The sequence below is a fragment of the Drosophila innubila genome (assembly GCF_004354385.1).
Source record: "Drosophila innubila isolate TH190305 chromosome 2L unlocalized genomic scaffold, UK_Dinn_1.0 4_B_2L, whole genome shotgun sequence".
NCBI classification, from domain to species: domain Eukaryota; kingdom Metazoa; phylum Arthropoda; class Insecta; order Diptera; family Drosophilidae; genus Drosophila; species Drosophila innubila.
Window position 1 is genome coordinate 11,886,022 of NW_022995372.1, and position 12,706 is coordinate 11,898,727.

Sequence of the window (12,706 nt, forward strand, 5' to 3'; positions counted from 1 at the left end):
CTAATCAAAAACGATTATGTCCCAAAAGCCGGCAGTCAATATCTGCAGCGGTATGTTTTTTTATTTTGTATAAAATTCATTGAACAGTTACAGTTATTTACTCCTAATCCCCCTGGGCATAATAATAGCAAAAGTATTGCTACAAATAAATAAACCGCAAATCAGTTAAAAGTTGAGAATATAATTTTATATTGCAGTCATCGTGCAGTGCTTTGTTTTATGGCAAGTTTTATAGTTTGTTGCGCAGCAGGCTGAGTTGTCATAGATTATGCATGCGATTGTGGGTGGCTATCATGGGTCGCACTGGGTCAATGAGAGTATTGCAGACAGGAGTGACGCCAAAAGTTTTCGATAGCCGAAACTTAAGTGCCGGCAACTGGCAACGAGTTGGCAGCCCCGCTATCTACCTAACCTCACTCTTTCTCTCTTCCTTTTGTTTGACTTTTGTGCGCCTGCAAGCCAAAAACTTTTGGACCGCCCATAAATTTACTGCAGCTTCTATTTCTTTCAAGCTCTGAATGCTTTGTTTGCTTTTTTGCTTTTTATTATATATTTATTTTATTATACCCGTGACTTAAAAAATAAGTAAAAGGGTGTATTGTGTTCGTTGGAATGTAAGTAACATGAGAAGGAGACATCTCCGACCCCATAAAGTACGAGTATATATATTCTTGATCAGCATCAACAGTCGAATCGATATAGCCATGTCCGTCTGTCCGTCTGTCTGTCTGTCTGTCTGTATGAACAAGAGGATCTCAGAGACTATAAAATGTGGAGCAACCATGTATTATCTATTATTCCACTTAACCTGATTGGCATCGGACTATTAGAACGGCGGTTCAATCTTTTCAAAGTAATACAAGTAATTTCATTAAATTTCCTTTATATATATTAAAATAAGTAACGGGTATTCTATGGTCGGGATCTCGAGCCTTTCCGACTAGTTTTTATTTTCTTTTCTTTCTTCAATGCTACTTTATGATAATTATTTGGGCTAAATGTGTTGCTGGGACTTGAATTTAATTAGTGCTAACGCCTTAAAATATGCTATCAAACTGCCGCATGGCGCGTGACTCGATTTTTAATTAGAAATTTTGAACGCCAAGTTTGCCGCACAACTCGCATCGCAATTCGCAACTGCATTGTGCTTGTTCAACTTTATTGTCGTTTGTTCCATTTTTTTCCTGGCCTGGTGCAGTTATTCTTGCCCTGTTAGCTACGGCCTGTCTTGGGTTTTGACTGCCGTTGACGGTTGCTGCCAATCTTTGCCACATGCCTTTTCATTTTACAGTTCTTTCTCTATGCCATATACTGCTATTTTGCGTTTGTTGCATTCAGGCCAATCAATTAAGAGCTGTTTTTCCGCACAAGCTTTTTTTTTTTTGCTGCACACTTTGTAAGTGAAACGTTGCACACTTTGCGGCAGTCAACAAAGACGTGACTTTAAGTCGCAACTTGTTTGCTTTTTTTTTCTTTTTGTAAGTTTTTCCGACTTGATGCAAAGCATTGTTGGCCTTGTTGTGCGAAATGGTTATTGAAAGCTGTTGCTCTTAATGTTATACCAACTGGTGTACAAACGGTTATACAAACGGTTATACCAACTGTTATATTGACATTGACACACATGAAGTGCTTTAACACTTTTATATTATTTGTTTTACTACCGGCTATCATCTTAATAACTGGTAACGGTTATGCTCATCTGTCTCACACATTCTTATATTAGGGAATACTAGCTTTGATCATTTATTCTAACATGTGCACCAAATATTACAAAGTCGGTTAAACCAACTGTTATATATCTTTTAATATATATTAATTAATTATTATTACTGTTTCTGCTCCTATAAAATACTTAACATATATTTTATAAACTGTTATACAAATTTGTACTATTAACGGGTATGCTTATCACAAATCACATAAATTCTACAAAGGCTTAAGTAACCAACATTTAATTATTATTAATTTTTATTACGGCATACTTCTCAGATGCAAGCCTTAACTTGTTGCAAAAGTCAGCATTTTCAAAAGAAAATGCGAAAGCATAAGGCGCTCATAACAACTGGTACCTTCACTGCGAAAAGTTTTAGAATATGTTCTTGTCCGGATTCCATGGCCTTGAATGTGGCTGTGAATTATCTAGAAGGGCGCAATTGTTTGCCAAATAGTTTTGTTAGTTTGTTGTCCCAAGTTGGCAAGCAAATGCCACAAAGCATTCATCATAACAAGCTGCTACTGTGGCATAATGTCTCTATGGAAGTGTCGCTTAGGAATCTCAAGATTCAGTCTTGAAGCTCAAGCTCAAGCTCAAGCACTCAGTGTAATTGAGCGGCACTTGGAAAATATGCGCCTCATTAGCTGCCAGCCCAAAGGTGTTGGGTCCCCAATGAGTTCGACAACAGTCAGAAAGACAACTCATATGAGTGGTTTAAGCATACACACGAGCGCACATACAAACACAACAAACACAACATACACTACATACACAACAAACACACACCCAGGAGCTAAGTAAACTTAACGCTTCACTGATTTTCCTTGGCCTCAAACAAAATTTGGCACGCGCTGTAAGATGGCAAAGGGAACTCGAGAATTCGGAAAGTCGCAGTTGTGGTAGAAGGGAAATAAAAATGATTTCCAGCAACATGTTTCGTTCGGCTTCTACTCTTGCGGCATGCTTAGATATCCATCTACTGTTTATATGAGTCTACGTGCCTCACTCTTTTGCCTGATTGTCGGTGTGTTTGTGTTTTGGACTTTTGCCTTGGCTCAAGTTTCGTTACGTGCTTTGCTTAATTTTGCTCTCCACACGCCGCCAACTGGCATCCACAACTCATTGCGTTCCGATTACACTGCGTATACATAATACGAGTATACCAAAAGTTTTACTGCTGCACCTCAAGTTTGGTGTGTGTTTCCTGATCTATTCTATTCTCCTTTGCCCGGTCTATCATGCTGTTAAGTAGCTGCAACAAGTTGTGAGTCAAGGAAACACATACACTTACATTGAGTTGGTTGGTTACTCATACGTAACGTTAGACAGCTTCATAATTTTCGTATATTTTTTCCTACTGTTCAAATGGCGTTTGAATGACTTTTCCTGCCGCACAGGAAATTCGTGTCTGCCGCAATGTTGCATTGTATGCATTTTTCATTTATCATCGATAGCCAGAACTTCAAAGCGCATTTCTAAGTGTGCGTGTTTCTGTGTTTTGGTTTGTTTTTGTGTGAATTGGCATTAGTCAAAAAAATTGTGAATCAATTGTGTGTGGAATTTGTGCAACAACTCGTTCAATTGTTTCTTTCGCTGTATCGCGTCTGGTTTGCAATTTTTTTTTTTCGAATTTTTCGTACGAAATGCGTTTGAGACTTTCATGCAATTCTTTGCCAGGTAACCTAGAATTCTGTCAGTTCTGTCAGGAATTGAATATTCATTGAATTTTCCGTACTTGCTTTAATGTTTTGTATGTGTATTTCAGCATTCACTTTCACTCTGAGTTTTGGTTTTACTTTCTGCTTTTTCATTGAAATGAAATGAAATTTGTGACAGTTTTACTAATGTGCATTTAATTATATATTTGTATATTTTATTTTTTACTCAAAATGCCGTCGTCGCTATTGTTTTTTTTCTTCTAAATATACTATGCATCTGTTCATTCATTCCCTCACACTTTATCTCTTCGTTAGTCGCCTGCCAGCTTCAATTTGGCTAACTCACCCGACTGAGTCTCTAGCGCATAAAACGCGCATTAGCAAACTATTAGTCAAATCCCGAAGGTGCCATTTACCATGTCCAGCGCTGTCGTTCTCTTCCTCTCTTTCTCTTTTCCTCATTTTTTATCTGTCTTATTCCTGCAGCGTCTGCCATTCGCAATGTAATTTGTGACGCCTAATAAAATGCCAAAATACTCTGTTAAAATAAATAAATAAAAAAAAATGTGCATAAATTATAAAGCAAGAGCAACAGCGGCAGCAAACCAGTCGCAGTCGCCTTGCAAAAGTGTGAAAAATTACGTATACGCCCCGGCGACGCAGTGAATTATACGAAAAAACAGTGGAGACAGCCACAGAAACCAAAGAGACCACAGACCACCAGCGAAAACAACGACGAACAACGAACGGCATAATCTTAAATTTTATGCCACAACTTTGCCATGAAACAAAACGACTGTCGGCGAATAATTTCATTTACTCTTAATTTTCACTTATAAACTTTTAGGCGCAATTTCTTAATCTTCTTCTTGTCTTCTTGTTCTAGCATTTAAAAAGAGCTACAAGTATGTGTATTCAGGATTTAGTTTTTTTTTTTCAACATATGGACAGCTTCAGTCTTTAATTTGAAGAGAGTTTTAGAATTTTATTTTAATATAACTTCATTGATTGCGGTAGGAATTAGTTACTCGTGTAACCATATTAAATTAATTCAATTATCTGCCTATTAACCTTAGAATTCATATTTTTACCATTGTGAATTAAATTCGCATCATCTCAATTTCATTGTTATACTCAAAATGCACAGGAAAGTTTGGTCCGTTATCTTTTATATTGCGTGATTTCTTGTTTCCCCTTTTTAACAAGAAATTCTACTTATGTATATCATTAATTAGTGCGCAAATTTTGAAATTAAATCGTACTCAATCTAATATTTGCATTGTGATCGGATAATAAACAGAAATCAAAGCTTATTTTATATATTTAGTACAAAGTATCTTATAGTCGAACATTCTTTTGTATACCACTCTTGTTTAAATTGCACTCATTGTGCTATGATATTCAGTAACTTTTGTTTTTATTGTGTTTTGTTCAGTTTTATGCAATACTCTCTTTCGCTATGTTTGTATGGCTATTTTGTTTGTTTATTTTGTCATAAAAACCATTTTTTTTTCGATTGTTGCGCGATGATTGAAATTAAGCGTATTTGAAGAGTCGTTTTACAAATTTGCCATAGTTCAAGTGGCTGCCGTTGTTTTGTTTTGTTTTTAACGACTGCCAACTAAAGCGACAAGCTTGAAGTGTTTTTAAATGATTCTGTATACAAATCTACTTAATAATGTCCTGGATTTGAATTAATTACAAACAATTTTGCGAGCTCCGCAGCGGCGGCAATAAATATGAGGAAATTCTCATAATTATTATGAGTGCGCCCAAAAGTAGGCAACATTTGTTTTCATTATGCCTTATGCTCTGCTATATAATTTTTCCACTTTGTTCTGGATTTCAATTTGCCCATAACCGCATTAACAAAATCTCTAGAATATAGTATATAAAAATGTAGAGTGTAATTTGTATTTCATATTTGCAACTGCAATTCTTATAATAAAGTACCATTGTTCATATTTCGAAACAGTAATTAAAGACTATTTATTAATGAACTCGTTATCTCTTAAATATACAAATTTAAAGTTGAGGAAAACAGTTAAATTTTTTGTGATGGAAATTTTGTGTATTAGAGGAATATTCAATGCCTGGCACAAGTGAACTGAAAATGTCAATAAGCCTAATCAGAGTGACAGCAATGCCAGCTACAAATTGCAAACTCATGCTTGGCAAAATTAAATGCCAATTAACAATGGCTAACACAGACATGCCGATAAAAGCAGTATCCCAAATATACGATTCTACGAGTGCGAATCCATTGCAGTTTATTGAGCCTGGAAAATGTTAACGACCAATTCTAAGGGTTCATTCGCGTAAAAGTGGCTAAGTTCATTAATGGACGATATTGCAAGCGGGATATGCCTGATATAATGCCCCGGCATGCATTACGATTACCATTGAAAATGAGTATTATGCAGACGACAGAGAAAAAGCTTGACTAAAACCTGTGGTCATGGAGTTGCAATTACCCCGGCATTGCTATCCAACTGAGGCGTGATGAGCAACCCAATCTACAGCTCTTATTTCCTAATTCCAAATTTCCATTCAGACCCTGGAGGCAATGGCATGCTCGTACATAATGCCACTATCCGGAACCTGTTTTGCATGGCTATATCTAACTGGAAAGTACGGAAAATGCAGCTCATAAATTGACAAAGGCCAGCAACACTGTGCTGAATAGTTTTCAACTAACTTAAGCTCAAAGCTGAAGATATTATAACTAGAATACGAACTAGCATGTTGGCTGGAAGGAACTAGAAGTTGCAAAGATGCCAAATGCTAAACTGTCTGAATACGCTGAATAATAATGAGAGAAAACTCTTAAACTTTTAAGTGTTATATATATATATATAAATATATAAAATTTTTGCTGATTTTTTTAAAATGAAGTTTAATAATATTAAAGTGAGAGAAAGTTTTTAAAGATATTTAACACTTGAAATAGTTGAAAATTAAATTTATAATATATATATACCTCAATTAAATACATTTCTTTATCAGTCTCCCCCACCTTCGCGAATGGCAGTATTAAAAATAGTGATATATATTTATAAAAATCTCAACAGTTTATTACTCATAAAACTTTGATATTGTGTTTGAAAATTTCACATAGATGGCTTAGATATTAAACTGAAACTCTTCAATTACCTATATGTCATAAAAGGTGGCCCGTATGCTCGTAATTCAATACCAATACACCTGCTGTTGACCAAAATCACTGAGGTAATCGTCGCATTGGACAACCGCCGAATATGTGTATGTATATACTCGCCTATAAACACAATGACCAGCAGCACCATGAGGTTTGAAATGCAATCTAAAGCAGAGCCCAAACTTAAAAACTTTTGACCCGTTGCCCAACCACAAAGTGTATGATGCAGTGCGAGGCGTTTGTGTAAATTGCAGTATTCGATGGCCAATACGGCACGGCCAACAAAACTGCCAAAGAACAAAACCAACGGGTTGGAAAAGTGTGTCTGACACACACACACACACTCGCACACACAGAGACCCACTCGCACACACATATGCGCACTGGCCATTTTGGCCTAGAAAAATCGAATACAATATAAAATGCCAAAAATGTGAAAGAGCACGTAAAACGTTGCATGAAACCTGGAAATATTTGTTATACCCTGTAGACATAAAAAGGAAGCAAGGAGTATATTTGCAGTACAAAGTAAATGAACTATTTCTCCGATTTATTGTTTATGTATTTTGTTTTTCATTATTAAACTCAACAAAGTTTATAGTCATTTTTTTCATTATTAATATTAATTAATTATTACGTTTGTTGATTCTGTAATTTTTTTTTAATAAACTTAAACAATGAATAAAAAATTACTACAAATATTTACTCGTCTTTGTTGTCTTAAAAGTGTCCAATAAAACTGTACAATTTTAATAATGGATAAAAAATATTTAAAAATAAGGCAAGAAGCTTTAAAAAAATTAGAGCATAATTAATACTGTTTGCTTAAGAAGAATGTATTAAATAAAGTGTTTTAAGTATGAAATGAGTTTTTTATAGGGTATTTTTAGTAGAGGTGCGACTGTTAGCTGGTGCCAAAGGAACTAATGCTGCAAGAATAGAACAATTCGTAACAATGTGGCGCCTGGCATGACCTCGCTGATCCCGATCCTTTGACTGAGAACATAAGCGTTGCGGTATTCCAGTTTCCTATTCCCAGTTCGCTGTTCGATGTTCCCTATTCCCGTTTCGTGAACGATTAGTTAAGCTGCGAAAAATAATGACAGCTGACAAGGCTTACTGGGCAACGGATTCCCATGCAGCCATTGTCAGTGCACAGACAGGAAAAAAGGTGCTTCAATGCTGGCACAGAGAGCGAGGACTGCTAAAGCACACGGGATTAATTGAGTGATGAGTCGAAGCCGTCGACTTGGTTAATGGATACTGGCAGGTACCTCATAACACTTCAGCCTGAGCATCGTACGTTTCATGTCCTTTAATGGCCACAAGGCACAGGCTTAACTTGGCAAACCGAACATCGAATGTTTATTCAACTTTTGGAATTGCTTTTTGTCTATTGTTCAACATTGAATGCACTTGAAGATATTTTCATTTGTCAGTTAACAGTAAAGTCAATGTGATTGCTGTTCTTTTGATACGAGAATTGTTATTGTGCTTTAAAGCAATTTTTTTCATAGCAATTGCATTTGAATCGCATAACAGTCATCAATGTAATGTGCAATCGTAACATAGCAAGCAGCTTAAATTGAATGTCATCAAACGTGTTACCAAATAGAACAATAAAAAGATTTTTGCACGACTAAAATTTATTATATCGATCAATAAAATGAAAAATAATGTAAAAAAATGTCAAATTTTGTTAAAGCTTCCATACTATTTTGGTGGAATCATCATTAACATTTTGATTCCGTTTCACATCAGCTGCACGCATTCGTACTGGAATTTTGGGATCACGCAGTGATTTGATTGTAGGCTCCGGTTCAGGTTCCTCCTCGTTAATAAGCGCATCCTTATTGCGCTGCAGGAGTTGCGAAATTATGGAACTGTTGCTGGATAGCAATCTGATTGATAGCTTCTCATCGGTGTACACAATTTCATACTTGAGCAGCATCTCGAATTGCTTCATAAGTTGCAACTCTTTCGTGGTTATGCAGGTGCTTCCGAGGAGCTTCAACGTCTCGGCATCAAAGCAGTGCAATCTTTGTTGAAAGTATGGTTTCTGACTGGGTGCCACAAGTAGTATCAGCTTGTTAAGCTCTCGCTTTCCACTTATCTCTTGCAGCAATGGTTCAAGCAGCTTAATCGCCCTATCTGACTCAACGGGTTTTCCATAGCGCGGTAAAATATGTCGTTTTAAAATACCCTCCTCTAAATCGTAGGTGCTGACCCAGCGACCCTTGGCAATGATATGATTGTTGTTGGCCAATAGAGATTCTGTGCGTCGCACATTCTTGTTGGAGCCCATATTATATTTACCAATCATATTTATTTAAGCTTATTTAAATTAAGAAACTAAAAAACAAAGAATTTAAAATGACTGAGAATTTACAAATGAGTCTGATAAATTTTTGTTATTTAATAACTTAAATGTATTCAATACTTGACTAAAATATTTCGAAATTTATTTCTGAGCTTCTTTGTTTTTTTTTTTGTTTTGCTAATGGTGCTAAGGGTGTTTAATTTCCAGCCACATGATAGCCTTTTACGGTTAAAATTAATTGCTTGCATATTAATTAATTAATGCGGTTAGTTGATTGAACTTAATCATGACAATGTCAAAATTTAGTTTAATATTGTATTCGATAATTTACTTTGAAATGTCAGTTCAGTTCAGGCCAAGTATCTGCAACTGATTGTTAATCGTAATAGCTGCACAAAGACACATATTATTATCATTAATAAATGATATCACTTTGACTAAAACGAGCTGTCAATCTGTAAGTAAATATGTGTGAATACATACCTTAAGGCATCTCATTTTGGCCTAGACTCCATTATATGTTGACCCGTGTTTCATCTGGAAACTGGTTCAGGAAAGGAACTGCAAAGTGCTTCCTTGAGCTTGAAGCTTGTTGTGATGTCTGAGAGTACAAAAGAGCAGGTAAATGCCGCTTGACTTGTACGAAATTTTATTTTGAACAGATGGCAATTTTTCTCGCGGGTCGGTTTTTCTTTGCTTTGAATAAGTGCGCTTTTATAGAAATGGCTGGCGACTGCAATTGGCTTATAAAAATGCTTAAGGCTTGCTGCTGGCCTGGCCAGCTGCCAGTTAGTTGCGTTGAATGCCACGTAGAGCGAGAATTCCGTTGGCTGTCATGAAGTCGCACCAGGCCAAGATGCGGTGTCAGACGTATTTGACCTTTGCCAAAAAAAAAAAATTAAAACTGCTGCCTGACTGGCTACGTGCCGAGAACCTGTCGCCGCAGGAGAGTGTCCTTTATCGCATGTCCACGCCACGCTTGACAAACGAGTCGACGATGAGCATTACACCAAAAAGCAAAAGAATCACAACAAAAAAAGGAAAAAACTAAGTAAACTCATTTTTATTTTTAGTCGCTTTCAATTGTTACTGAACAAGTGTTTTTCTATTACTTCCCACATTTGCTACGCCTTAGTCATGGCACAATCTATTACCAGATAGTCCTCAAACTGATTCGTTGGCTATTAAAAGCGACAAGCAATTGACCAAACAACTGCATTTCTTAACAGTCTGTTGCCATGAATCGTTCGGCAGCGAATTTTCTGGAGTATGTTGAAAATCTCATTGCCTTGGAACGTACTGCAAGTGGACAACTCCCAAGGGGATCGTGTGGTATTAGTGCCATACGCACCTGGTTATTCGATATCAGCGGATTGAATCACTGTGGCAACTCATCGAAACATTTATGCCAATCAGATGACCAATGTGACAAGGGTCTAAATTTTAGTTGGAGATATATGCTGCTAAAATTAGTCAAGCATTTGCGGGGGCTCTTCCAAAAATTGAAAAACAAATGGAAGCGAAAGTAAATATACTTTAACTTTTAAAATATAGTTGGATAATATGCAACTATTTCTTTTAGATTTTTAATTTAACAGTTTGGAATAACAAAAGTGAAAGATGTATATATAAATATTTTATATTTTCTTCATTAATATTATGAATGCATTAATATTTAATTCAAGAATTTCTTTTACTGTTATTAAATATTTTTTTGAATAACTTAACTTAGAGTTGTAAACATACATTTTAATTTTTTAATAATTGTTAATAGTGCATTAATACTTGATTGTAACATTTTTAATTTTGTTATTTCATTTTATTGGACTTTATATTTCTGATAATAATATCAATATGCTTACAAACTACTTAGTTAATTAAAATGATTTCATTTCGTTGATTACATTTTTTGGGTTCATTAATTTATATTACCTTCTGCTAAATAAATAATCCAAAGAATTCCTACAGGCTACAGATGGCTTTTAAGCCAATACTCTCTCTTTAAAATTTCTAGTACTTTTGACCATATGCCAAGCACTTAAACTGATCATAAATGTATACTTAATGAATTCCCTTTCATTGAGCATATTTAAACGCAAATGAAACGCATTGGAGCATTTCAAGTAAACATTTGGATAATGTATCGATGGCAATTTTCATAAATTGCCGGCTTTGCCAATTAAATAAATGAAAATAATTTGCGCTGAGTCAGGGCAAAAATGGAACTCGAACAACTCAATTTTCAGGCATTTCGTTGCCTAATGAAAATATATTACGCTAGAGAGTGAGATGAGTGAAAGGGACAGAGATAGATACAGAGAGTAAGAGAAGAATGAAAGCAAACGAAAAGCGAAAACCGAAACAAGTTATAACTTCATTAAGTGCACTGAACCGACAAGCTATGCGATATATCTGACAAGTCGAGTACTTAAAATGAGAAATATCTTTAAAAACGGATGGGGGCAAGAAGTTCTGTTAGATATTTTACGCAACATAATCAATAAAAACGCTAAACACAAACATAAATAAAAGGGATATACGAATGCGGCACGAATTTATTAGCCATCAGTAAACCGAAACGGAAGAAAATAAATATATATCTAAAGACAGATATATAAAAAGTAGAATGTATGTATGTAAGTATGCATGTGAATGCCACGTCAATGGCAGAAAAATGATAAAAATAAATAAAAGTCTGTTAAGTTCGTTGAAGCGTGGGACGCGTAAACAGTTCAAGGACTCGACTGGCCGCATGATTTATTTACTTTGCACTGTCTTTCTATCCTGATGACCTGCCTGGCATATATGAGTGTATGTATGGGTGTGTGTGTGTGTGTGTGTATTTGTTGGTGTATAGTGGTTCAATTGACGCTTAAGTGAGGCCACATTTTGAGACGTTTTATTGGCTACGTGCAACTGCGCAAACAAATTTACATGACACTGAACTGTGCTGTGCTCACTTACCTGACTTTGGGATCCCATTTCAAAGAGCAATTGGTACAGCATTATTGAAAGATTGATGAAAGTCCGGGTTGCTATGGTGGCTTTGGTGCACCACTGACTTACCGTCTATCGAGCGCGAGAAGAGGCTGCAAGATAAATGACTTGAGTTTCCTTTTCTGGGTCTTGGCTAAAAGTTATTGCGGTCTGTGAAGCGCTTATAATGAATAATGAAAGATTTGCTGCCTTTTCTCGGTCGGCTTTATTGTCCAGCGCTTAGACCAAACAATAAAATGCCTGACCATTGACTAAATTTGTTTGAGGACTGGACAGTCGAGCTCTCCTTAATCTCCTCACTGCTCTCTCCACTCTGAAATCGAAACGAATATTTTGTGAGAAAACCGTTGAACAGTATTCACACTTTGATTTCGTGGTTGATGGTGATTCAGTTTATACATGTAAGATAGTTGGCTATGTATTAATGGCCTTTATAACGCTTCCTGCTTGTCCCACATATATCTTGTGTCTGGCCTTAGGCATTGGCCCCACATCAACTGTGTGGTGTGCTTTTGTGTGTGTCTGGGTTTCTATGACCAATTTGACTGTCAGCAAGTTCTTTTGATGCCAAATATTGGCTGAAAATGTTGCCTTTTCTATGAATCTGGGTGTGCGTGTGTGTGTGTGTATACCCTGAGGCTCTTTTGATTGAATGCCGCATCATAATTGTAGCTTTTTCTTCATTTCATGCTGGTATCTCTTTGATATGTTTCCTGGTTTTGGTTGCAGAACCCGGTGTTTGTGTCTATGCCTTGACAAATTTCTTGCATTGATTGCTGCTCGGGGTTAAATTGTTTGGGGCTTCATAACTTTGGGTGGGATTTGAATAAGAGTAAACTTGCCCCATGAATTGGGTT

General features: G+C 36.2%; 1 long non-coding RNA gene across 1 annotated transcript; it reads left to right on the forward strand.

The window, feature by feature from the left end:
* Positions 1–9,976: 9,976 nt before the first annotated feature.
* LOC117781598 lies at positions 9,977–10,531 on the forward strand. Its single transcript, XR_004617183.1, has 2 exons — positions 9,977–10,377; positions 10,435–10,531. It is a non-coding gene; the product is annotated as an uncharacterized LOC117781598 (long non-coding RNA).
* The last annotated feature ends 2,175 nt before the right edge of the window (positions 10,532–12,706 follow it).